At 44.2% G+C, this 27915-nt stretch overlaps 1 protein-coding gene across 16 annotated transcripts in view; it reads right to left on the minus strand.

Moving 5' to 3' along the window:
* The window catches only part of NEXMIF (neurite extension and migration factor), a 292741-nt gene that overhangs the window by 111222 nt on the left and 153604 nt on the right, over positions 1-27915 (minus strand). For 12 of the 16 annotated variants that reach the window (XM_075940887.1, XM_075940883.1, XM_075940880.1 and 9 more), the window contains one exon: positions 26117-26172. The exons of the other annotated variants lie outside the window; for them this stretch is intronic. The gene's annotated coding sequence lies outside the window, so the exon portion shown is untranslated. The remainder of the gene's footprint in view (positions 1-26116; positions 26173-27915) is intronic. 16 annotated transcript variants of the gene reach the window in all.

Here is a 27915-nt window from a genome sequence, read left to right on the forward strand (position 1 = left end):
AAGTAATAGAAGTTGAACCTTTCTAGTCCAGCACCTTTAGGACCTGACCAGTGCTGAACTAGAGAATTTGGCAAACTATCGGAGGTCAATATTATCTAGCAGCATCGCCAAAACTTCCACATCTTACTGGCCTCTTAGAAGACACTTAGGGGTAAATAACAGTTGAATAACAGCACAGCACACTGAGAGCCATAACTGGTGGATATAAACAAACTTTGTGGGACCGCAGGAAACTTGGCCACACCCATGATAAATGGACATCCAACTAAATAAAATTATGCTGGACCATGGATGTTGCCGGATCAGAGAGAACTAGACTAGAGAGATTCAACCTGTAATTGCAAGTCTTGGGATGTCAGCATAACCTGCTGGGCTTTTCAGTCTTTGAAAAGATAGGGTTTTTATATATTTTTAAGTACAATAAATCTTATAATGATGACTACTAGCTACATGCAATTTGTTTGTATGCAGAACAGAAAACTTAGAAAAATAATTCATTTCCTCAATGGAATCAGGAGGAAAGAACAGGGCCTACCTGTCAGAAATTCCTCACTTCTAATCCCGGGTCTACCACTGACTCACTATGCAGACTTGGTTCACTTTTCTTTGCATTGGTTTCTGTGTAGGTGAAATGAGGGTAACAATTCTCACCTCCCTCACAGGGTGTTTACAACAACAACTAATAATAAAAGTAATTTGTAATGCACTTTAAGGAAGAAGTAGAAAGGAACACCTAGCTATCTCAGGCATTTCTAATTCACTTCTCACTTTGGCTTGTAGGTTCCAGTTAATGTTAGGCTATGGCTATACTGTAGCCTTCTTGCGGAAAAGCTTATGCAAATGAAGCGTGGCATGGAATACCACCATGCTTCATTTGCATAATTAATTAGCAACAGCTTTTGCGCAAAAAGGAACTGTGTAGCCAGCTCCTTTTTGCACAAAAAAACCCTTTTGTGCAAGAGCCTTTCTTCCTCACTTTTTCAGGAAGAACGGCTCTTGTGCAAGAAGGGGGTTTTGTGCAGAAAAGAGCCGTCTACACAGCTCCTTTTTGCACAAAAACCACTTTTGCAAAAGCAGCTGCTAATTAATTATGCAAATGAAACAAGGCGATTTTCCATGCCGTGCTTCATTTGCATAAGCTTTTCCGCAAGAAGGCTACAGTGTAGCCCGTAGCCTTGGAGAATGAGGGAAGAGCTCTCTGGTAACCTGGAAGCCATCCAGGCTGTTCGTGGAAGAGAAAACAAGACACAACAGGGAACATGGAGACAAGCATAATTCCGAAGGCCAATAGGGGAGGCAAGACTGAGTAGTAAGAATGTTAGAAATCAGTTATTTTAATAACCACAGAACTGCTAAATTACACGGTTACCCAGTGCCTCCCCTAGTGCAGCGAGTGCACTCCCGGCTCCTGGTCCCATTCTTGGGGAGTCCCCTGCCACTCCTGTATCAGAGGCAGCAGAGCAGGGGGCTTGCCAGGAGTGGGCCTAACTACTGGAGAGCAATACTACTCAATCCCTCACAAACAAAACTATGAAATTACATCAGTACAACTGGGAACCTCAGCATCAAGTTTACCATGTAGCCAAGCTGCAACAATTTCCTCCGTATTTCAGTTATTTGTGATTCTGAATCTAGGTTTGACCCTTCTGCTGGGATTGTGTGTGTGCACATCTGGCCTACCTCCCTGGACCTATCTGTGGTTGTAGAAGAATGCAGGAACTCATGCAAAGATTTGGCAAAAGTGGAAGGGAAAATGTTGATTAAAAGTAAGTTTTCAAAACCATCAAAAAATTCAGATTAGCAGCCATCCTAAAAATCATACTCTGAATCTGAAATGTGCTGCCTCTCTTTAGACATGGTTAGCTTTGCATATAAAACCTTGAAGATGTCAAAACCCATGCCAACCTAATACAATTAAAATAAATAATTCCAATACAGGGATCTAAAATGGTGGAGACCTTTGGGAAACAGCCTCTTAATATCCGAACTTTGTGCAAACTTTCCTCCATTTAGCCCAATATCATCATTCCCTGAGGCAAGTTGTAGCTAACCGAGGGCCTCTTATTCATGAGTAGGGCTATGGATACCTCACTTCCCGGAGCAGAGATTGTATAGAGAAGGTACATTGTGGCCATCGTATGTCACCCCATTGGCAGAATCCACACCAAGAACTAGTGTATCCATCCCAGAGAAACTTCTCCCCAATGCAAGAGTGATCCTTGGGTGGGCAACAAAAAGAAACATTTCTATGGCAGGTTGATTAAAAAAGCCAATAAATGGGAGTTCTTTGAAGCTGTTCATATGTTTGGAATGTTAGAATAAATTCCAGCAGAGATGGATTAATAAGATATCCATGGTGCATGAAAAATGCAATTTATCACATGGCTCTGCAATTTATTACATAGCTATTGCCATTATACATAAGACAGTCTTACACACAAACATCATATATCCATAAACACACAAATGCCTCCCCCTAAGCATTTATTTGACTAGAATACTAAGACTTTACAAACCAGTCCCACAACAACAGTGAAAGCAATGGAAACGAGTCTCTTTATTAGCATTTCATTATGCTAATAATGTTATGTTAATAAAATGTTCTATTACAACATCCCTACTACCTTTCTCCTTTCATTACATGCAGATTTTATGACGTTACACACAGGGAAAAATACCCCTTCTTCTGACCTTTCTTCAATAGCTTGTTCTTTATTTCTATTCAACCAGGATCCCTGCTGAGTTCAAAACAGCAAGGAGAGGATATCTGACCGTTCTTCTGCAAATCCAACTCTTCCTACAGAACTCCAGTTCTGTACTGGTATTATTTCTCATACCCCAAACTTTGGTTTTTGAACAGTCACATTAATAAGCCATGGCTTGATACAGCAATAACATGACAAGGAAAAGATGCAGCATCATTGAGGAAAGCGTGCTGTTTGACTTATTCTTTGCTCTCAACCACCACCACTAGCATTTAGACCTAGTGTATTATCTATACTACCTACCATTAGTTTCATATTGAGTTTTCTTTAGGAAAAAGAAGAACTGAATCAATTTTTGGGAGGATAAACTTGCAGCTAAAGAGAAAAACTACAATTACACTTTTCAGCCATGAAAAGTAAATCACATGGTGCTGAAATCCCAGCAGAAAACACAGATTAATTAAAGTCTGCACTTTCTAAATCTGTTATTCAACTAAACACAGCTGTTAAAAATGATTTCTTTGCTATAATTCTTATGTACATTCATATCATTGAAATACAGTGGAAAAAAATAGGGGGATATGGTTAGCTATTGAAATGGTATAAGAAAAAAGTGTGTGTACACACACACACACACACACACACACACACACAGAGTTATGATATGAAACTTTTTTATGCCACATGTAACACAGTGTGAAATAAAACTACCCTTGAGCAATAAAAAGAGTTACACAAAAAGACAGATTTTGAAATGAAAGCATTAGGATGAAAGGCAAAATCCACAATGTGGTTGACAAAATCCACAAAGCGCAACTTTTCAACTGCCGATAGAGAATAAAGGAAGAGGACCTGTAAAGAGAGCATCATGGCAGGAAGGGGTGATAGGAAGGCGACCCGGAGGAAAGTCGAAGAAGTGATAGATGGATTGCATCAACAAAGATAGTAAGCAGGCAGATCTTAGTGGTTCCTGAGTCAGACCAAGATGTGGATGTGTATGCAATGAGACAACACCAAGGGATGAGAGAAAAAGGAGGAGAATTCGTAGTAGTAATAGGGTGACAGATTATTTCGTTGTGCACTCTGTTAGCAGGTTTTGGAACCCAGAATGGAGGTATTGATAGACTCCTACTCAATCTCTGTGGCAAATTCAACTTGTTTAATCTGCTAGGAATGTATGCTAGCTCTCCAGGAAAAAGAACATTAATGCCTGGGATAGAGACCCCTCTCCAGGGAAATCCTGGGAAGAATCAAGAAAAGTGGAGGTGGAGGTTTACCCTGGAAACCTGGATAACAAGAATGAAACCAACTCCCAAGAAGGAGTTAAGTTTACACTAAATATTGTGGGCCAGCTCCTCCTCTGATGTCAAATGATAGCCTCATGAAAGTTAATTAAACCATGCTGGTTTTCCCCATCTGAGGATCTAGCCCTTTGCCCACAGATTGTTTATACAGCAAGTCAGGAACTCCACCTACTTCCACCTTGGGACCAATGTTGCAGTCTAGAGCAAGGACTAGTGGGCCAAGCAGCACATTTGCACAACACAGAAACAGTAATAGTTACCCAGTCATAACTTCAGTTCCAGCTGTTCCCAAGTAATGACACCTGTAACTTGGAAATAAGGCATATTGACTCCAAGGGGGCTATGAGGGGATTAATTTATTAACACTTAATATGCTTTGAGATCTTAATGCTAAGTGTACTACATTGGCTCCCCGAGGGGCTTGACTCAAAGCCTATTAAAGTCAATGGAAAGACTTTCATTGACTTCAGTGGCCTTTGGGTGTCTGCTTGGAGAGTCACTTTATCAACCAGTGTCTAGTGCAATCCCTTGGGGAAGCACACTGAATGATGATATAAGAAACAGACCTCAATGCTTTCTATCAGTGGCACCACCCAGGCTAAGGTCAGACCTCGGGCTGCCAACTCTCCTGGAACGGACAACTTTGCCACAAATGTTGTTGGGTTCATCTAGTCTAGGAGAGTTGACAACCTAGCTACAGCTAGAGAGAACTACAGAGGCCCGGCTAGCAACAAGACTCCAAGTGGCAACCAAGCCTGCAGAGCCTGTGGCCTGGCCCCCAGGGATTGGGGGTGGCAGGACAGGCGGGAGGGAGGGCTGAAGCCGGTGAGGCAGCATGACTGCAGAGGTCGGGATCCAGAGCTGGCAGTTTGACAGTGGGCCAGACCCTGGGCGCAGCGAAAACGGGTGTAATGCAGCACCTCTACTTCCCATGCCTTTGCTTTCTGTGAAACCGCTCCAAAGCCCCTCTCCAACTACTCTCATTCTCTGACTCAATGGAAGGTTTTCTACACAGTATGCGAAACTGGCAGAGTACAGCTCCCAGTGACACATTGTCATGTGTGAAAAAAAAAAACATGACAAGCTTGAAACAAAAGCTCTCTTTTCTTTTCTTTTTTTTTAATCCCCAAGTCTACATCAGCGATCAAAGTAGAGAGCTGCTTGCTCTGTCACTGAGGGAGGTGAAATTGCCATGATTTGAACACAACCTAAAATGCACTCTGCAATTCAACTCAGTCATTATAAACATACTTCACAGCTCTGACACAGCTGTTCCTCCCCTATGGAACAGAAAATAATATTCAAACCTCACTTCTTGCAACAGAGGGAGAAAATACAGAAAAGCCCACCCTACCCCGAATCTTTCAGAAATAATTTCAGCTTAATATATAATTAGTATTATATAAAATACAGCAATATTAGCAATAATTCTTTGCCTTTAATATTAGCATACAAAGCGCCTCTAATGTAGGCTCATTTCTCCAAACCATGAGCACTATATAGGAGCTCAAGTGTTAAGGCCCAACCTCAGTGCTGTGATAACCGGGCGAGACTCTGCTGACATAATGAGTTGTATTTGTACTCACTCTCACTAGGGATGAATCTGGTCGACAGTGAAGGAGTTGGATACATGGGCTTCTTCTGTGGGAAAGATGCCAAGTGAACCCCCCATTGTCAGACTGTAAATTCTAAATCATATACTGCTGGTGTCTCTATGCAAAACCTTAAATGCAGATTTATGGTGGTCTTGTAATGCCCGCTAATATAACATGTGGTCATAAATTAGAACATATGAAACTGCAGAGATAAGTCTGTAAATGTGTTCAGTATTTATGAGCAATAAGAACATCTGTTTTAAAATTAAAAACTCCATTCTGAGAATAGCAAAATTTGGAAGAAAAAACATGATACATTTTATAAAGTTTTCCCTATAAAAGCTCTCAAAAGATGATCTGGCAAAACCCTTTTAAAATTCAGTCTCAAAGAATCAGAGGAAATTTCAGTTCTCTTGTATCGCAATGTATAGTTAGCTGTGTGTAAAAGGGGTATACGGTGGGATGAGCTACTGTTTCAGGCACTGTATGGAACATGACTTCCTAACTGTCAGGGTAGTTAAGCACTGGAATAAATTGCCTAGGGAAGTTGTGAAATCTCCATCACTGGAGATTTTTAAGAGCAAGTTACACAAACTCCTGTCAGGAATGGTATAGGTGAGGGGTCGGCAACCTACAGCTCACAAGGGAGCCAGATATGGCTCTTTTGAAGCTCGAACTGAGCCCTCCCTCGCTCTCCCCAGCAGCAGGGAGCCTGTGCTGGTGCCACAGCAGGCCTAGGCAAAACAATCCAGCCATGGACACAGCACAGAACCTCCCAGGGAGATTCCCCTGCTTGTCCCACCGCCACATGCCTGCAGAAAAGTTGCTGCAGGGCTGTTTGTTATCCACACACTGTAAGCTGGGAGAGAAAGGAGGGAGGAGTGCCTCATAGCTGTGTCCACCCCCAGCACAAACCCATTGGCCAGTTCTGTCCAATGGAAGCTGCCGCGAAGCACTAATCACCCCACCCCTCAGGCTCTTAGTCACTGAGCACATGGCCACGCAGCCTGGGGGCAAGGCAGGTTCCTGCCTGAGAAACATGCTGGGCTACAAGTCTCACAGGGAGAGGTCCCAGCCAGAGACTGCCCCTGGTACCCCAGCCTCCTGCCCCCTCCTCCACACCCCCATATTCCACATAACCTAAACCCTCTACCCCCCTCCTGAGCCCATACCCCCACCCAGACCCTGCACCCCAATACCCTGCCCCAGATCACAATCCCCTCCTGCCAAAGGGTACGTCTAGACTACATGCCTCTGTCGCCAGAGGCATGTAGATTAGGCTACCAGACATAGGAAAATGAAGACATAGGAAATAATCGCCGCTTCATTTAAATTTACATGGCTGCCGCGCTGAGCCAACAAACAGCTGATCAGCTGTTTGTCGGCTCAGCACAATAGTCTGGACGCGCGGGTGTCGACATCAAAGGTATTTGTCGACCACCCAGGTATGCCTCCTGGGATGAGGTATACCTGGGTGGTCGACAACTCCCTTTGATGTCGCCACCCGCGCGTCCAGACTATCGCGCTGAGATGACAAACAGCTGATCAGCTGTTTGTCGGCTCAGCGCAGCAGCCATGTAAATTTAAATGAAGCGGCGATTATTTAAATCGCCGCTTCATTTTCCTATGTCTGGTAGCCTCATCTACATGCCTCTGGCGACAGAGGCATATAGTCTAGACGTACCCTCAGGTCACAATCCAAACCCCTGCACCGTGTAATTCCCTGCCGTAGGTCACAACAGCACCCCAATCCTGTGCCTCGGGTTACCACTGCCTCCTTCACCCAAACTCAGTGGCCCCTGACCCAAAAAAGATTCCCCGCCCCTGCCATAAATAAGGACAATGTCAAAACCTTTTGAGTTGGGCATAATATTTTACTTTACTTAAAAATATATATATACAGGCAGTCCCCGGGTTACATGGATCCGACTCACATCGGATCCCTACTTACAAACAGAGTGAGGCAACCCCGCACTAGCTGCTTCCCCCCAGCAGACCAGGGAGATGTGAAGCTAGCGCGCCCCCCCTCCCCCAGCAGACCAGGGAGACGCGGAGCGGCTTTTCTCAGCAGACACCTCAGCTTTAGAATAAAGGACTGAGGGAAGTGAGGTGTGGGAGAATAAAACTGAGCTCTGGAGAAATGTTTGGCTAGAGTTTCCCCTACAATATGTACCAGTTCCAACTTACATACAAATTCAACTTAAGAACAAACCTACAGTCCCTATCTTGTACATAACCCGGAGACTGCCTGTATATGAAAACTTTTTAAAAACCAATCTTTCTAAACGCGCACCAAAAGACTAAAAATAAAGTTTTCAGCTAGCAATTTAATAGACAGATTGGATGGCTAAGTACGATTCAAGGTACTTGCTGTTAGCCATCCAATCTTTCTCCTAAATAGCTAACTGAAAACTTTATTTTTAAGTCTTTTGGTGCACTTCTAAAAGATTGTCACTGGAGCCAGGCAGCAGAGCACGCCTGCAGGAGCAGCAGCACCTCCCGGGAGTGGAGCCACACAGCTCTGGCGTGAGCGTGCTGGAGCTGCGCAGTGCGGCACAAAGCCAGGTGGCAGAGCACACCTGCAGGAGCTGGCGGGGTGGCAAGTTGAAAATCCCATGACAGACAGAACGGTGGCCACTTAATAGAAAGATTGTCTAATGAAGCCTGGCCAACAAGCCCCCAATTAAGATCTAGCCCCCATCTGGCTGTAGTGTCATAACACTCCTGTACCCCGCTTCCCTGCACATCAACCCTGAGCCCATCATACACCTGAACCTCCTGCCTTGAGTCCCTCATACCCCCCCATTCCCAGCCCTCTGCCATAACACTACTGCACCCGCACACACCCCAACCTCGTGCCTAGCCCATCATACACCTGAATTCCTTACCCTGAGCCCCTCATACTTCCAACATCCCCAGACTCCTGCACCCCCACATACCCAGCTCCCTGCGATAGCACTCCTGCTTCCCACATATATCCCAATCTTGTTCCGAGTCCCTCATATACCCCGACCCAGACTCCTGCAGCCCCACATCACCAGATCCGTCATACGATTCACAGAAGTCAGCCTGAATATGTGCATGAAGCTGGATTTCATGGTATGATGTAAACTTCATAGAAATGTGTGAAAAGATGCAGAAGCAGCAGCAATCCCATTAAATAAAGTCTATGAGTATGTTTCATTTATGCTATTATTAATCATTATGTCAGTTATCAATATTAAGTTGAATATGTTCAGTCATGCAAATGGGCATTCTTATACAGCTCTTTGTTGACCACTTGTTCTGAATTTTGATGTAGTTTGGCTCTTTGGCAGATTCAGAAGGACTGAATATCAAAACTGCATGGTCCGTGCTGAAGCTCGCATGATCATCTGACACATCTTGCCTCAGTTTCCTTTCAAATGCATCACCAGCGTATCTGATGAGCAAGCTGTAAGCAAAACGACCTGGGAGGTTACAGAGGCTTCTCAGTTCAAGAGGACACTGGCTGCATGGGATTCACAGGATACCTGGTGTTTCTCTAGAAGCATCTACCAATGAATCTTCCAGAAGAGTTTCAGCTTCAGTCCTCTCACCTTCAGGTGAGTTCTCCTAGAAAAGGCTTCACAGATCAAGTAATGGAAGCATAGGCCCCTCCAAGGTACTACAGGCACTAAATATTCCTATCATTCATGGACCTAGATGTGTTGCAGCACAGGCACATCTTAAAGTGACAGAGTCAGATATTTCAAGTATAGTGGGGAACGAGAGGGGTAAACTACAGGGGAGAGATCCCTTATCCAGGGATGGGGAACCTTTTACACGTCAAGGGCTGCTGACCCACCAAAAAAAAAAAAAAAAAAAAAGCTGGGAGCCACAAACACCAGTGCAGGCTCCCCAATGCTGGGGGGAAGGGGAGGAGACTTGGGTGCTGGATCCAGGCAAGCTTTGGGCCTTAGATTCCCCACCCCTGTTATACAAAAGAAAGACTAGCACTACTCTGCTCCAAAATGAAATATCTAAAGCCAACTGTTAGAGAAAACCTATCAGCACTACACTGACACGAACAAATTTTTCACAGGAATAGAAAAACTGCTAACTACAGTGATGCCTAGGACTCTCCTGACAGCTGTCACATTCTGGACTTCATCTAATGTGGAGTGGGCAAAATATGGCTCATGGACGAGATCCGGCCCCCCACAATCCTTTGGGTGTCAACATGTGCATTTCCACATGTGCAATCCATGGGGGTGGATCTCCGCACATCGTCCCCACCTCCAGCACAATCTCGCCGCTCCACTGACTGGAAACCAGCCAATGAGAGCTGCTTGGGCTGTGCAGAAGGCTCTCTAAGGGGTGCGTGGCCCGGAAATACACATGCCCCAACAGCCAACCACTTTGAGCATCATGCACAGTGCACCAAGCAGAAAGCCTGCCTGATGATCCCTGTGGGCCACTGGCAGAGAACCACCTAGGATAAATGCCTTCTGGCCAGAGCATGCATCTGGCCCCCGACTCAGTCCTACACTGCACCCTCTGCCCCCCTTCTGCGCCTCTGCTCCAAGTCACAATGCTTTCCTGCACCAAAACCCTCTGCACCCTTGCCCCAGGTCACAACTTACTCCCCTGACTCTGCACCCTTTCCTTTATCTCCCACTCACGTCAGAATCTTCTCTTGCACCCATACCCCCCTCCCAGACACTGCACCCTCTCCTGGACTCCAATCTCCTGCCCCAGGTCACAACCCACTCCTTTCAGCCAAACTCCCTCTCAGACCACACGCCCCCTTCTCCTGCACCACAGTCCCATACCCTGAGCTCCCTTCTAAACTCAAACTCCATCCCAGACTCCACACCTTCTCCATTAACTTAGGCAGGTGCAGCCCTTGACCTCTTACCAAGTTCTTGCGGTGTCCCCCGGCACATCAAATATTATTGCCCACCCTGACCTAACAGCTACTAAACCCAGGTAGACTGGGAAGCTACAAGGACTATAGCTCCACCCAAGGCACCACCAAGGGATGTCTGACTAGAGCAGTGTTTCTTAAACTTTTTAAGATTGAGGAACAGTAAACAAAGATTTTTTTGTTGAGAGAAAAAAGAAAAAAAAAACGTCGGGGGGGGGGGGGGGGGGAGAGAGGAAGGGTATGGGGAAAGTGATTTACCTCCAAAAAGGTCACCTGCCCCTTTTTGAATTCTGTTCTCCGCTGCACACCTCCAACTACCTCGAGGCACACCAGTGTGCTGCGGAATACAGTTTAAGAAACACTGGACTAGAGAATCTCCTGGCTCCACTAATTGACCCTACTATGCAATATAAGCCAGGAACAGGACGTTTGGCCAGGTAAAAAGGTGGATTCCTGTTGTGGCTGCACTGAATTCTGCTTGTGCCTGCCTTCTGCACCCAACAATGTTCCTGCTCAGCTTCTGGCTATTGCCTTATGCTGCTTTCACTTCTGTTGCGACTGTGCTCCTCTTCTATCCTTGATCCTTACCTTTCTCTTGCCCTTATGCCTCACCACCAATCCTCAATGACCAGCCCTGACTCTGATCCTGGTCTCCGACTTCTAACTCAGGCTTGACCCTTGGGCTCTGGCATTTGGTACCTGACTTCCATTCTGATTGTCAAATTAGATTCCTGGTTCTGATTCTACCTTGACCTTTTTCTGGTAACTGGCAGTTGACTTTGGTGCTGACCCTAGGCTTCGTTCCCTAACTTGGAGGCCCACTAGACCATACTCCAAGCTCTGAATACTAAGCCAAACTGCCTACATCTCAGTCCATAACAGTTCAATGCCCAAAGCAAGGAACGCACACACTATAGGGTTTGGACTGACACCACGGGCCATAGGAAGAAAATGAATCCAAGTTGTAGTTACTCCACCCATTGTATTATAGTCTCAGCTGTGGGGAGTGAGGGTCTGCAGGGCATAGGTTCAATACCAGTGGAAACAGCTATCCAAAAGACTCCAATTTCATGCACATAAGGCACATACCAACCAAGAACGCATTGTGTGTGGACAGCACATCTTTAATGATCATGGACTAACTAAACGTATGTTCTTTCATTACATTCTTTGAAAAAAATGAATTTGGACTAAATATTGTCACAACATAATCCATCTGTTAAAATGTATATATATTTTGTAATAACACATTTAGAATGCAAGAGCAAAAGTGAGAATTACAAACAAGGAGTCTATAATAAGCCATGATATAATTATTAGGCAAGATAAACTGGCCTTGGTATTCAGTGTAAGAAAGTTATCTGTGCCTTATAATGAGAATGAAATCTGTAATTTCCACTGAAATATATCAGAAACTCAGTTCAGTTCATATCACTTTGCCAGCACTGTTCTCATTATTAAGCATGTTTGCAATGAGAACAAAATGCCTCTTAGTTCAACCCTCAGGGTATATAACAACATGGTTCAACAGCTACAATAGTACAACATTAGATTAATTTGCCTAACCATAATATTTTGGTATATTGCATATTTTCTTGGTTTATTTTACCAATTGAAATGTGGCTGTTTGGGGAACTTGGTTCATTGCAATGAGGTTTAGTACATTAATTTCCATCCATTTGTATATTCCACGTACCATTACATCACATTTTTACTCTGAGTTTCCTCTATCTGCCATAATAATGAGCTTTATGCTGATCCTATGCTGATCTCATGTGCTAGTCCATGTTTTAGCGTAGACTGCCCCACAACCGGAGTCAGTATATTAATATGGGCAGCTCAAGCTCCACCCCAGGAGGAGCTTGCAAAATTGAACACGAGATGGAGGGCATTGGCTGGACACAGCCAACTTTTCCATCTGGTAATATGATCACCTGAACAGACTGGAACCCACTGTTCCTCAATAGCTCATAAGGTTACCAATATTAGAGAAATTGAGTATACCAATCAGTATCCAAATGGCATGATTACTAATAAAGACCAAAACGTGCTGAGAAAGCATTGGGGAGGAAGAAATAATGGAAAATGGTTAATATTTCTTCTGTGAAATGTCATTGGAATGGTATCTCTTCAGATAACCAGAGGTTATTTGTATAATCATAGTTAAACCTCCTATCATGTTGAACTGGTTCAGTGAGTAAAAGGGAAGGGAAATGCCATGTTGTTTTAAACAGAGTTGCTAAACTTTCCTATGTTCTTAAACTGAACATGCTGAGATGCAGATTGAGTGATCTGGGCTTTGTCGCATTGTTTGGGAGGGAGGTTTTTCTTTAGAGAGAGCAGAGGAACAGTCCAAGCATCAGAAACGAGTATTAAACTAGAAATGCGTGCGAGTCATGATCAACACATAGCATAACTGAAAGGAATTGCATGTAGGCTCTCTTCTTCCCAGAGGTGCCACCATAATCAGTGGAATCATCATCCAGAGCAGGGGAACTGCAATATGATTTGTACAAGTATACTATTTGCTACAAGAGCTGAACCTGGTTTCCAGGGAAGATCCCTTCACTCTATGCCTGCCCCAATCCAAGGGTGAAGTTTCAGGAGGGTAGGGAGGGCAGCAGCCATGCTGTCTGGGACACGGCTTGCTTTTCATCCCATTCCTGGCTGGCATGAAAGGCATGCACGGAATGCAAGCACTTTCCCCTCACCCCCAACAGTCTGAGGAACAGGATGAAAAGCAAGCTGTGTCCTGGAGCGCATGGCTGCTGTTCCCTCTACCCTTCTAAAAGTCTGCCCTTGTACCCCAATCCTATCCATTCTGCCAGTGACTTGCTCTTTTCACTTTGCTCCTCTGCTATTTACTTCAAAGTGTATCCTTGTGATCCTCGTGCTGAATGAGAGGCCTTAAGTATGCATGTCTGGAGACAGCACCTCCTCTTCATTTCTCTGCAGTTGTTATAACACACTTGCACCATTTAGGACCTCTAGTAAAAAAAGCACAAGCACTAATTCTACTGAGATGAGCACAGTATAAGAACTTGTATAGAATAGTACAAAATAGTGCCTCGTGGGCTAAAGAAATAACACTCCTTCAGCTATAAGGAGCAGTGTTGCTGTAGTCATGTCAGTCCAGGGTTTATTAGAGAAACAGAATGAGTGAAGTAATACCTTTTATTGGACCAACTTCTGTTGATGAGAGAGACAAGCATGCCTCCCTTACCAACAGAAATCAGTCCAATAAAAGGTATTACCTCACCCAACTTGTACTGCATATGCTTAGCCAATCTGTGTATTCCTCCCGAGTCAGTTCTGTGAAGCTGTATGATTGAAACAACAATTTATATTATTAATATTGCCACTGTTAGACCATTGCTACAGATCTTAAATAAAGTATGTCATGTACGGTGTCACTGGAAAAGTTATGATTTGCCAAATAAGATTATCCTGTTTGAATATTTGTATATCTTTGTATCTATTGTTGTAAATATTAACAACATCCCTGTATTTCAAATATGTTTGCTCCTTCAGTAACACTCACAAGACAATTTACAGTAAGTCTGCCAGCACACATGAATGAACTATTCAAGTTGATGGACCAGTAAGGAATATTTAGTTCTTACAACGAATCATAAAAGTTCACCACCCACTGAGCCTTCCTGTGGACACTTTAGCAGAATATGGGTAATAGCCATTCCTGAGCATCACGGAGCATGCAAGAACATGCGACTAGCTCATGTGAACCTGGACTCCATGTTGTGCCTGTACTTTTCCACAAACTAAGATCAACAGCAGTCCCTCCACATGGGAAATGGTATAAAAACTCCTGGAAGCATGAGCAGCAAGTGTAGCCCCCTCTTTGCGGTGGTGGGAGGGGGTGGTGGTGGTAAACACTCTGCCTCTTAAGCTCCTCCCCCACTGTCTATGTAGTGTGAGAAACTCCTATCTAAGGGAATTTGCATGAGTGGGTGAGTTAACCTCTGGCATGAGGAGGCTAGTCTCCCAGCCCCGCCCCTTCTGCCCAAAGCTCCAGCCCTTCTGCACCCACCAGAGCCCAGCACTGACTGTGGCAGATCGCCTCTGCCCCAGGCTAGTGCCCACAGCCCTGCTCCTCTCAGGAGCACTGGGAAATGTTTCTCCAGCCTACACCAACCCCTGAATTTGCAGGTAGCAGTTTCTTACACTGTATTCGGGATGTGAATGTGTGTGTACCAGTGTATACAGCTAGCCAATGAGCCTGGGCTCATCAGTTAACCCTCAAGGTTATACACAAGTTTCCTCCTGCCCAGTGCTGCTGCAGTGGGGGGAGAGGGGAGGCAGAAGCCAATACACACGGGGAACTGGCTTTCAAGCTGGCTTCCTACGCATGCTGGCTCCAGCAGAGCCGCCTGCCCTCCACTCCCATGCTGCTGCCTCCTACAGAAGCAGAGTGGTTAAATATTTACAAAAATAAAGCATTTCAACACCCCTACACTATACCAGAGCCCCCAGCTCTCACTCCACCCACCTGTATGAACCTCAAACACCCCCGCCTCAGCCAGAGAAGCCCCTAGCTGATGGAAGCTCTGAGCCCCTTATACCGCAGTTTCTCCTGAATCTGGTATCCTCAGCTGTGGCCCACTGAAGCACAGTGACAACTCCCCCATTCAATGCTACAGGGAACAAACAGACCAGGAAGAGCAGGGAGAAAGAACTTCTTAATGGAAGTTCCAGACCCAACTCTTTGTAAGCACTGATTACATTTTCTGAATGGTTTTATGCCTTAAATGTTAAATTGGGGCCAGTCAATAAGGATTAGAGGAGCCTAATCCAACTTGTCAAGGATAAAAAGAAGGAAGAAATGGGGAGAGGAATATGAAGGGGTGGGAGAAATGGCTCTCAACCAAAAACACTAGGATTGGACACTCCTAAACCAAAGGGAACTTTGAACTCAATTTTGACCTATTTGCAAAACCCTAATGTGGGCCTTATATTTCCTCTAGCAAGCACAGTGAGTACAGAGAGCTATCACGGGTTGAGATGGGAAAGAAGAGAACACCAAGCATCCACAGAGGATCTCCTTAACAGAGTCTTCTTACAAATCCTAATTCTGTCCCTTCCCACATGACAGCAGATGAACTTGTCATTCATTCGGCTATGGCATTTTGCTGGACATAAATGATCACCAATTGCTGCTTTGGACACAAGTCCAAATGGTCAGAGGGGTCATTTGCTTCATGCATTGACAGCTCTGGGGTTTCCTTAAAAAAAGTTAATCTCTAATAAGTCTTTTCATGCCCTGCCTTTCATTGTAGCACGTCTCTTGCAAGTCTAAGACCTTGGCCTCTCACAGCTATACCTCTGCATTCACAGCTATACCTCTGTTCATGGATTCTTCTTTTTTATTTTTTTAAATTGGTCTTTTCATTCTTGCAAGGAGTTAGCAACTAGAGAACAAGAGGGGCTTTGCACCTCCATGTTCTGCTGTGTTAAAAATTGATTTAGCATAATGGTTTCAGAGAGATTAAAATCCAATTCTGTAAATCAAAGAGGGAACCGTGCTGACTCACTACTCCAGAAGGAAAAAAAACAACCTGCTGGATTCTTAGACCCACAGTTGTAGTCCTGATTTACTGACACTATTAACACAGAGAAACTAATAGCGAAATCAAATTATATTTTTAATAAGATGTACTTTACTACAAACATATTCTTTAGCTTCACACCAACATTGAGAAATGATTTTTCTGATTTCAGGTATAGAAAAACCTAAATGAGACAAACAACAGTTTTGGGGCTCTACCAGAGCTTGTATTTGTAGTTATGTTTCAAGTGGCTTTTTCAATGGCTCAGGAAGCCATACATGGGGCAAAAACAACAAAAGGCCCCATCTCCTTGAAGTACTTCTTCCATCGGGAAAAGGAAACGTCTGTATAGCCCCCTAAATTGGTTCCTAGGGGAAAAAAACAAAAACACAACACCTTGAGAAAAACACATAACAGAAATAGAAAAACACCCTGAATACACCCTAAAAGAAATTCAGAAGAGTCTATAGTTTAATGACAACATGTAAGCTCTGAGAATCACACATTTGTCTTCATATTGAACATTTGGTTCTAGCTGTAAAGATGAAATTCACAAATTTGGAATCATTTACACTAAGTGCCTTTGAGGGTTATAGCATATTTTTAAGCTGAATGCAGACACACTCAACATGTCCTAATATGTATCAGACAGCAAAGAGATGTTATATGAGGCAGACAACCCAGTACTCACTAGCTCCATTATTCAAAATTTGCATAATTTCTTGATCAGCACTAAGTATAGAGACCTTATATGCAACTTCTCACACAAAAAAGCAATATGAATCTTTAACTGTTCCCGATGCTTCATGGAGGAGAAATTATATTACATTACATCATATCTTTCTCCTCCATGAAGACACACATGTGCACATGCACACACATGTTCTTTTGTTGATATTTGTACCGCCATTTTTCTTCTGTGTTGATATTTGTACCGCCATTCTTTGAGTAGAACCCTCTCCCTTCAAAAACCGATGGCACTAGCTCTATCGCTCCTACTTGCAGGAGATGTTGAACCTCTTCTTGGAGCAGAACCTCGTGAGAGGGGTCCCTGAAGGAGGGGGAAGAGGGATAGATGGGGAAATGGAGATAAAGAGGATCAAGTAGCCCACTTTGATGATCTCTAACACCCAGCAGCCAAATGTTATTTCTGTCCAGTGGTGTAGAAAGAACTGCAGCCACTGGGTCAAGTGTAGATGAGAAGGCAATGGTTTCATAGCAGTGGGGATTTCTCTCTGGCCCTTGATCTAACCTTCAAATTCATTGTTTAGAAGATGAAGGTTGGGTCATTGCAGACTGTTGCTGATTATGAGGTTTGTGTCTCTGTGGTCTCTGTTTTTAGCTGAAGACATACTGTAGTTGTCTGTATGGCTCTATGGGTCTCGAATAGTTGTTATATTATACTCTCGTTAAGTGGTGTATACATGCTTACGGTTCCTAAAGTTGCCTGGGAATCTTTCATGGAGTGTAAAACTTCATCCGTTTTAGCCGCAAACAGATTATTTTCATCAAATGGAAGGTCTTCAGCTTTCTGCTGCAGCTCTCTTTGGATTCCTGATGCTTGTAGCCATGAGGCTCTGAGCATGACAATGGCAGTTGCAGTAATATGAGCTGCTGTGTCTTCCACATTCATTGCCAAAAGTAAAGTGGTGCAGGCAATGGTATGGCCCTCCTTGATAATATTATGGAGCTGGGGTCTTTTCTGCTCAGGTAGGAACTGAGAGAGCTCCTGAAGTTTGGAGTAGTTAGTGTAGTCGTAATTGGCAAACATTGCAGAGTAATTTGCAACCCATAGTTGTAAAGTCGCCAACGAGTAAACTTTTCTACCAAGATGTCTAAGTGCTTATGGTCTTTATCCTGGGGATTAGACCTCATATTAGGGTGCTCTGCCTTATGCCAGACTGAGTCTATGACCAGGAAATTTGGTGGTAGGTGGGAAAATAAAAAATCCATCCCCTTGGCTGGGACAAAGTATTTTCAGTCAGCCCTTTTATTGGCAGGGTCCATGATTGCCTTGTCCATAGGAAGAACAATCCTGACTGAGGTGGGGGGGGTTGGAGAGTACAATAAAAGTCTATACTGTTTCTCTTGAACCTCCTGTAGATCCAATTCCTGTGCTGAAGCCACCCTCTTGAACACTTCCTGAAACTGTTTGGTATCATCTGTTGATGGTGGGGTGTTGGGGATTATCTTCATTCCGGGATGAAGATGAGTTGTGGAGTGGCGATCTGTCCTCATCTTCAGAGAACGTGCCTTCCCTCTGACTGTGGATGTTCGGGGGGAGTTCGTCGGTGCAGGCTTAGGAGAATGCGGCAGTCTTTTGGTTGGTGTGAATGGAGCAGAATGGTGGCTCCTATGAGAGGACCAGGTGTCCCGAGGATGCCACTGACCTGGATATGGAGGCGGCAGGTACGGCCAATGATGATCATACCATTGAGGTGGCAGCGGACCATGTGGTGGTCTTGCCGAAGGGGACTCCCATGCGGGATGCCTTTGGGTAAGACTAGAGTGCTGTGATGAGAAGTGACTGTGTTTACCTGTGTCTGTGTTGCTAAGGGAAAGCAAGGGAGCTGATGAACAGGGTGAACGTATTGAGCACACCAAGGATGCTGGTGAAGGCAATGCCGAGAAACCACAGGTTGCTGATGCTGTAGAGTCTCTGGAATGGTCTTTCAGAGGTGCCAAAATTGTCTGCACCATGACTGGTGCTGATGGTGTCAAAGATGGGGTCGGCACCCAAGGAGGAAACATGTTGATGTGGGGTCTCTTGGGTGCCACATCTGGTGCCGTCTCCAGTGTCACTTTTGTGCTGATCTATGGCGTTTGGTTGGCACGGAGAATGGTGGTGCTGCCAGTACCAAGGACTTCTGTCTGGGCTTGGAATGGGCCCTCTTATGCAGTCCCGAGCATTTAGGCAGTGCTGTGCCTGATGTGCCAGGCTTGTCACTATCACTCACCCTGGATGAGCTCAGTGCCAAAGGCAGTGATTTAGCTGGAGAAACCCAGACTTTTGCCTTGCCTTGTCAGAAGAAGTAGTGGGACAACTTTTGTCCATACCTCTGGCCTTATCTGTGTCCTTGGTCTTGGAAGGAGAGTTGTCACGAGAGAGTTGTAGCAACTTCTCATATAGGTATGTCTTGAGCCTGTTGGTGTAGTCCCGCCTAGCTCTGGCCATGAGGTTCAAGCAGAGCAAACACTTCTGTCATACATGTCCCTCTCCGAGGCACTTGACGCAAGAAAAGTGTCCATCCAACACTGGCATGGCTGCTTGACAGCAATCGCAGTGTTTGAAGCCTGGGGAGCCAAGCATTTTAAAATGAAGAACAATGAAAGAACTGGTTTTTGTTTGTTTTCAGGGTTTTGGGTGGGGTTTTTTTTAAGATTTTTTTTTAAACAAACAGGAAGGGTAGGAGTAAAAAGCTTGGATATAAAAGAAAACTGAGGAAATTTAACCATTTTTTTGTGGTTTCAGATGGAAAAAGAGTGACTGAAGGGGAGCTCTGTCTGCTGCCGAGGATGGTAGACAAGGAACTGAGATGGTGTGCTGCATGCACCCCTAACAGACACCAACGGAACGAAGAGACCATACTGCGCATGCACAGCGCAGCAAAGCCCTGCTAGAAAAATCTTGGGTCAGTTTACCATAGGGGTAATCTCAAAGGGTTTCTCCACCTGGGAAGCTGTAAAGAACAAGTAGCCATAGGCTTCTCACTGAGGGTGGTGGGTTTAGGAGAAGTTAATGGCTGGAGTAGCAAGGCTGAGCATTAGCTAGGATCACCAGGCAGGGCAATTTTCAGAGAATACAAAATTTGAAGGTGAGCTAGTAAGGAAGCCACCAGATCGGCAGGAGTTATTCCAGTAATATCTGAAAGGTAGCAAAGGTAGGGTGGATTTTCACGCCCATTGATGCGCCTATCTTATTAGGTGTGCACTTAAGTAGGTACTGAAGCCAAATTCTGCAATGGGAGCCTCCCTGAATGCTTTCTCCTGTTAGCCAACATCAAAGATGCCCTCAGCAATCCCCTTGCATGGCAGAATGCTCCCGTGTCAGTAATATTTTCTATTTGTTCAGACACCTTAGAAACCTGATGCAGTAAGGTTCTGCAGCAACATGTCTCCTATCAGTTGATACAAATAAAAAGCTTTGCCAACCTTTTTTTAATGCAGGAGTGCAAGCAAGAATTTATCCCTGATGGAGCGAGGAGTGGAATCAATCAGGATGAAACCATGGACTCAGGGAAATGGTGCACTAAACAAATGTTTCTTCTTTCCCTCAGTTAGTGCCACTTGACAAAGAAATATAACTTAGGTGGCTGTCTTCTAAGGCACAGGTCCTTAACCGGAGGTTGTGTCAAGGTTTCAGGATCATGACCACTCTGACTTACCCATAACATTAAATGGGAAGAGTGACCTGGCTAGACAAACTACAGAAGGGGTTCCCCAGAAGAGAAAAGATTGTGAATCACTGTATCTTCTTTACTGAGAAAGGAGCTGGATATAAGGAGGCAAGTCTCAGGCTTGGTCTGATCCCTCATGATGGTGGCGATCATCTACAACAGGGGTGGGTGATAAACAGCAGGTTAGCCGTGGTTCGTCAGTTATCTTCTGACAGGCCACCGGATGCTTTATCTACCTGTCCACAGGTACAGCCACTCACAGCTCCCATTGCCTGCGGATCACCATTCCCAGCCAATGGGAGCTGCAGGAAGTGTCATGAACCGAGATACCATTTTCCACAGATGCCATTGGCCAGGAACAGAGATTCACAGCCAAAGGGAGTTGCCAGCAGCCATACCTGTGGGCACACATGTAAATAAAGTGTCTAGCAGCCCGCCAGAGGCTAACCCTGGTGAACCATGTCCAGCCCGCAGGCTGCTTATTGCCCACCCTGATCTACAATCAAGAGTCCACTACTGAGAATTCAATGGCCCTGTAAGTGCTCACTCCCTTCATTCAATTGCAACAAATGGTGAAGTGCCCAGACAAGCAGTCTCAAATGTCTTTATCCTGACCCAGTGATAGGATAGACCTTTGAAACCAGTACAGATTTGGGAACTAATCTAAAGCATGGAGTACAGACATGATGTAATCAGGAAAAGTGGATATTTAATTAAAACATCCATTAAGAAAGACTGGTGCTGTCAGTCAATATGCACTTTTGTTTTATTGGGGGGTGGGCGGGAAGGGATGTACAATAATCAATTCTGTTCTGTTTTAGGATATATTTAGTACAGTATTTATAAAGTACAGCTCCTTCAAAGATTTTTTTTAAATGAAATGCATTTCCTTGTGCAAAGGAGAACAAATTGCTACTTAAACTTTCTTCTATTGTCTATTTGCCTGCAATTTCCACCTCATTTACAGCCTTTTTGTGTCTGCCCTTTTGTTTAGTTTTACCTTTGACATTCTCTTAATTTCTCTTCAGAGATACCTGACACCTTTACATTAAACCCACAATACATCTAATGCATGCATTTTTGATAGAATGGCTTCTAACACTAAGAGCTTTGAAGCTAAGTTGAGAAAGATGACGTTCTCTGCCAAGAGTTTACATTCCTGAAAATAATTTCTCAATTACATACTCAGGATCTTTAACAGCAGGTACTGTTAGCAAGTGGTTAGAGCCTTGTGATTAGAGGTGGATGAGTTTTTTCAGTAAATCCTTCATATATCAAAAATGCAAGTTTTGGCTGAATTAAAGTATTACCAAATTATGTCAAATTCAAAAAATAGCTTCAGCGAAATAAAACAAAAATCACTGCAAAAAATTTACTGAAATCAACAAAAACATTTTCTTTGACTCACTCCCCCCCCCCTTTTTTTCCCCCTTTTCCATTTCTTGTTTTGGCATTTAAAAATTAATAAATGTCAGTTTTGATTCTATCCAAAACTAATTTGGTCACCTAACTAAAAAAATTAGCTATTCATTAGGGATAGTAATGGTTAACTGGTTAACTACCTCTACACTGCAATGCTATTTCGGCATACCAGAGTATTCTGAAATAGCTATCCCACATCTTCACAGCAAATCTCATTCTACGAGGCGTAAGGGACATTTTGGAATAGCGCTTTATTTTTAAATTTGGCGCGGTGTAGACAAAATAAGTTATTTCAAAATAGCATCAAAATAAGATTACGCAATTTGTGTAGCTCAAATTGCAGATCTTATTTCAAGTTACAGTGCAGTGTAGACGCACCCTAAGTCTCACCCTTGAAGGGTGAGACTTATGGATTACAGCTAACTGGGGTGTAGCAGCCAAAGGCTGGGGTGTTCCAGCTCAGTCACAATGGTCAGGGGTGCTGCTGCTTCAGCCAAACGTTAAGTTTAACTGGTTAGCTAAACTATTCACTCAATTCTACTATCAGACTTTGATGTTTGCAAATCTGTCACCAACTCAGGCCTCGTCTACACTACAGTTAGGTTGACATAAGGTAATTTACATCAGCCTAACTCTAACTGTCTATACTAAAATGTATCAACCATCAACCTAAGTCACTGACTTAACTCCACCTTTGCAAGAGGACTAGCACATTGATCAATGCAATTAGGGTGATACAGTATCTGTATATACACAGCATCACTTACATTACCTGTTGGCTGTGAGCCTCCAGCAGCAAGTGCCAGCTATCAGCCGCTATGATGAGTTTCCAGCTGTGAGTGCTATGTGGGGCTCCAGCTGTCACTGCCAACAATGCCCCACACAGTTAAGTCCGTGGAAGGAGTTTAGATAGTGTGGAAATGAAGCAATGTTTTAATTACTGTGGTTCATTTAATTTAGTTTGGTAGCATAGACATGCCCTCACTCTTTGACCCTCCCCACTGCAAAATGGGGATAAAACACCCCTCAAAAGGATGTTGGGGGACTTCATTACTAAATTTTGGGAAGCACTGAGATTCTTCAGTGGAAAGAATCACACATAACAAATGAAATCAATAATGAGCAGTGAGGTGAATGACCTATTTAAAGTGATCTATCCTTGGAGGTTCGTGGACCCTTGCCATTTCTAGAGAGCTCTAAATGTTGTTCCATAGACACACTACACTGTCAACAGGATGGTCATATTTTCTAACACTCTTTTCTCCTCAACCATCAATGTAATTATCCCCAGGCACCCTTTCCTCTGAGTTAGTCCTCACCATTGACCCTGTTTTAGGAATGCCCTGTGACACCTCCATGAGGAAGGTGGGGCAACTCAAAAGCTGGTGGTAGAAATCTCATTCTCATTCAACTGGCTGTATTCACATTTATTTTTACACCTTATGCCATTGGGGGTGAGTCTACATTGCGACACTAGCTCGAAATAAACTACACACTTTGAGCCACACAAATTGCATACCTTATTTCAAGCTTATTTTGAAATAGACCGCTATTCTGACAAGTCTCTTAATTCTTGTGGAACGAGATTTACCAGGATGTCAGAATAGCATACCCATTATTTCAATTACATCATATATATAGTAGCCCAGTGTCTAAGAGTCTGTAACGCTGAAATGCTGGCTGTTCCCTCTAGGCGGTGCTGTTGCCTGAAATGCTGGCTGTTCCCTCTGGGCGGCCCGTGCTGCATGGGGAGTGCGGGGCCCAAACGGCCGCTTGTGCCGCTTGCTCCCCCGCGGCAGCCCAGCTGAGCGGCGCAGAAGTCAGCAGAGCACCATGGCGGGAGGTGAAGGGGGGCGGGGCGGTGACGTGCGGCGTGACAGCAGCTCCAGGCCCCGCCCCCTGGCCATTTGGGCTCCATAGTCCCCTGAGTGAGAGGCAGGAGGGGGAGGAGAAGTGAGAGAGAGAGGGAGGAGGCGGAGGAGAGCTGAGGGGAGGGGGAGCCAGTAGGAGGAGGAGGAGGAGGGAGAGAGACGGAGCGAGAGACCGACGTGGAGGAGAGACCTGAAAATCCCGTCTTATGACGGGCTAATCGGCTAGTTTTAAAATAATGGGCATGCTGTCAAAGATGCAGAAAACGCTATTTCAGGATACCAGAAGTATCCCCAAATAATACCACAGTGTAGATGTACCCTGGCTGTGCAGGAGGCACAGTAGAATTTCTTTTGCCTTTGCAATGGAACCGATGAATTCAGAGTGAGCAGACTGTTTAAACTAGCAGGCAGCATAGTTAATTTGAGATGTTTCTATGCCATAGCTCATATGAATCACTCTGGTCACGAGGAAATGTCACATTACTCTGCAGGTAAAACCATCCTCTCAAAGTTTGAGAATCGGAATATTTGTAGAAGTCTATCACCAAAGGACTTACCCTGTCAAATACTAATTGGTTTCTGAATTTTAAATTTGGGAATAATTTCTTCTGCTATTTGCTTATCTCGTTCTGGAAGCCCCTCCTCAATCCAGTCAGACATGCCAGCCTCATTCCAGTTCTCCTTCCAGAATTCATTTCCCTTTTTGGGACTTGTTGGAACTCATTTCCCTCTTTGGGACTCAATTACTCCATTCTGGTTGGCTTTCATTCCCCACTCCTCTGCATTGTCTATCTGGAAAGAGAACTCTTCAGGGCAGTGACTTTGTCTTCTTCGCTCTCTTTAAAAAACACAGGGGCTTCGTCTACACTGGCCCCTTCTTCGGAAGGGGCATGCTAATTTTGAACTTGGGAATAGGGAAATCCGCGGGGGATTTAAATATCCCCTGCAGGATTTAAATAAACATGGCCGCCGCTTTTTTTCTGGCTTGGGGAAAAGCCGGAAAAAAGCGTCTAGACTGGCGCGATCCTCCAGAATAAAGCCCTTTTCCGGAGGATCTCTTATTCCTACTTTGAAGTAGGAATAAGAGATCCTCCGGAAAAGGGCTTTACTCCGGAGGATCGCGCCAGTCTAGACGCTTTTTTCCGGCTTTTCCCCAAGCCGGAAAAAAAGCGGTGGCCATGTTTATTTAAATCCCCCGCGGATTTCCCTATTCCCAAGTTCAAAATTAGCATGCCCCTTCCGAAGAAGGGGCCAGTGTAGACGTAGCCAGGACGTGACTTATGCTGCAGCTGGGAGGTGTGATACTTCAGCACAGACCGACATCTCATACTAACCCTACATGAGCCAGTGTTCTGAAAACAGCAGTGTGGGAGCAGCAGCACTAGGGGCAGCTCAGGCTAGTCACTCAAGCTTGAAAAGAGGCAGGCTTGGACTCAGGCAGCTAGCCTATGCCACAGGGTCCACACTGTTATTTTTAGAGCCCTAGCTCAAACAGAGCCAGTGAAAGTCTGCCTGTCCGCACTGGAAAACATATCTTCAAGCTGCAGAGACATCCCCCCCAGTGTTGTTCATTCTCTGATGATGACCCATAACACGGATCATTGTACTGGTGCTGTATAAACAGTCGCAATAATAAGACTCTCCCTCAACTACAAAGCTTTCACACAGTGCAGAGGATGGGAATATTCTACAATCACAGATCCAAAAAAGGGCACCTTTAAAAATGATATAACTGAAAAGTTTGAAGCATAACAGCATATCCCCCAAACCTCAGTGGGTCACACATATTCTACATTAGCTAACACTCCACTTTGTTTGCAGAATAAAGTGAAAGGTTTTTTTTTTCTTTTAAATGTTTGTTCACGCTCTCCAACGCTCATTCACTCTCGCTTTCTTCCCATCCAGATCTCCTAAAACCAAGCCAGCTGTTCAGTTTTGCTCCCTAGGCAGGACAATCTGCCCATTTTGCTTTGCTTTTAATAAGAAAAAAGCAAAGAAGGGAGGGAGGGACTAAAACCAAAGACAGCCAGAACTTGGCATCACCATCAAACACACTCTTGTGTCATTAAAATAATTTTTTTTTAAAAGACGACTCTTAGCTGAGATAATGGCCAATCCCTGGGAGTTTCCAACTGTTTCTTTGGGCTGCAGATTGGCAGCAAGTCCTGGCTAGGTTTAGACACAGCAGCACCTGGACTAACCATGCATTCCTTCAGAATGGATTCCTCAGGTTATGGCACTAACTCTACTGCCACGCTAAACACTTCCTGTTGGGACTACAGAACATGGAGAACACAGTATATAGCTTGATAGTAGGTGAAAAATCAGATCTATGCTATGTTACATTTTTTATAATTGTTTTCAACATACTTTTTCCAGCAGTTTTCATAGCTTAATTCCTCACATATGTTCTTTCTGGAGTTTTCCTAAAGTACAGAAGGAAAATGATATCTGACTACACACCCATTATGTGATTACTATTGGCATATATAACAAATGCATACAAGTGGCCCCCACCCCAGACCCTTCATAGCCCCCCCTTCCGTTAGTCCAGCTCTGCCCCAGGCGTCCCCGATTCAGCTGCTGCTGGTCAGACCAACCTGGCAGCACCCAAGCTGCTCTTGGGGACGCTTGGGGCAGAGCAGCTGGGGTGCTGCCGGGTTGGTCCCGCAGCGCAGAGGGGCGGCGCTACGGGACCAACTTGGCAGCACCCCAGATGCTCTGCCCCCGGCTTCCCCGATTCAGCTGCTGGTCAGTCTCAGCAGCGGCTGAATCGGGGAAGCCGGGCGCAGAGCAGCTCCAATTGTCCAGCTGCCCTGAGCACTTCCGGGTTCCCGATGGTCCCGGACCATCAGGAGTGCCGGAGCATTGGATACTGGACCAATGGAGTTTTACTGTAATGAAAACCAAGAGAAATAGGCTGCAGTTCCATAAACATTGTGAAACGGAGAAATTGGACGTGGTATTAATGCACCCAGTCTTTTATAATCAGTGCCTTGGAAAGTGCAGTGAAAACTTGAAGCACTTGCCCTCAAGTTTAAACACAATTAACAACTACTCTATTGCTTAGTCTATTGTTTTAAACCAAAATGTGATGCAGTCACAAACCAAAAAACTGAAACTCAGTTTTTAAAATCCTGAACGAGCTATAAGAATCAAGACTTACCACATTTCTACTCTTCTAACACGAGGGATTAAGATAGAGATCTGTATCTCTGTGCTACATTCTATACACCATGTATATATTTTCATCATTATCTACTAATATGACTAAAAGGTGGAGTGGTAGCATTATATGTCAAAATTAATTATAATGCCAGTGAGTTACAATTTAACAATGAAGAGAAGGATGATAAAATTATTTGAGCTAGGTTATAAAAGATGCAACTGAACTGAAAGAGACAAGTGGCTGTCTTCCACAGATCGGGAGCTGGACTGGAGGAGAGCAAGAATGAAAATTTCCTGAACCAATTTTCAGGACACTAAAATGCACAGGATCCTGTACTTGGGTGAGATTTTAATTTGTGATATATATATATATCGGGTACAGCCAAATGTGTGTCAGATACATCCATTATTTATATAGAAGATAATTTTGCTTTCCAAGAAGTGGCAACCAATTAGAATAGAAAATAAACTAGTTCTATTTCTTACCAAGAACTCACTCAGGTAAACAAGAAGTTTAAAATCAGAGACCACAAGCTGTGTCAGTACAAAACAGTAAAGAATGAGTCCCCAGAGAGCAGAGGTATAGGTTGTTTTATTTCAAAGGAAACAAATAATTTTGAAGTAATTTAGGATCCTGTTATGTGTGATGTCTTCACTATCACAATCAGGCACCTCTAGAGTAAGGCCACTGGAGAAAATACAGTAATATTAAATGCCATCTATGTGGAAGGTGTTGAGGAATCATAAAGAAACTATAATTAACAGACCACACTCTGAGAAAGAAGAGTGGAGGAAATGAGAGGCAGTCAATGTGATTTCCCAAGCTACACACCAATGTGGGTCCATGATCTGGAGTTTAAGGGGGGAAAAGAGGGGGAACCCTTGAACCATGAAAAAGGGGAAAGAAACAAAACAAGATAAAATACAGTAATTTACATCTTGCAGAGAAAAAGACATACAAAATACAGTAGGAGTTAATACTACTTTAATTCTTTTGGCTA

Source organism: Pelodiscus sinensis, chromosome 13, assembly GCF_049634645.1.
Source record: "Pelodiscus sinensis isolate JC-2024 chromosome 13, ASM4963464v1, whole genome shotgun sequence".
Classification (NCBI taxonomy): Eukaryota; Metazoa; Chordata; order Testudines; family Trionychidae; genus Pelodiscus; species Pelodiscus sinensis.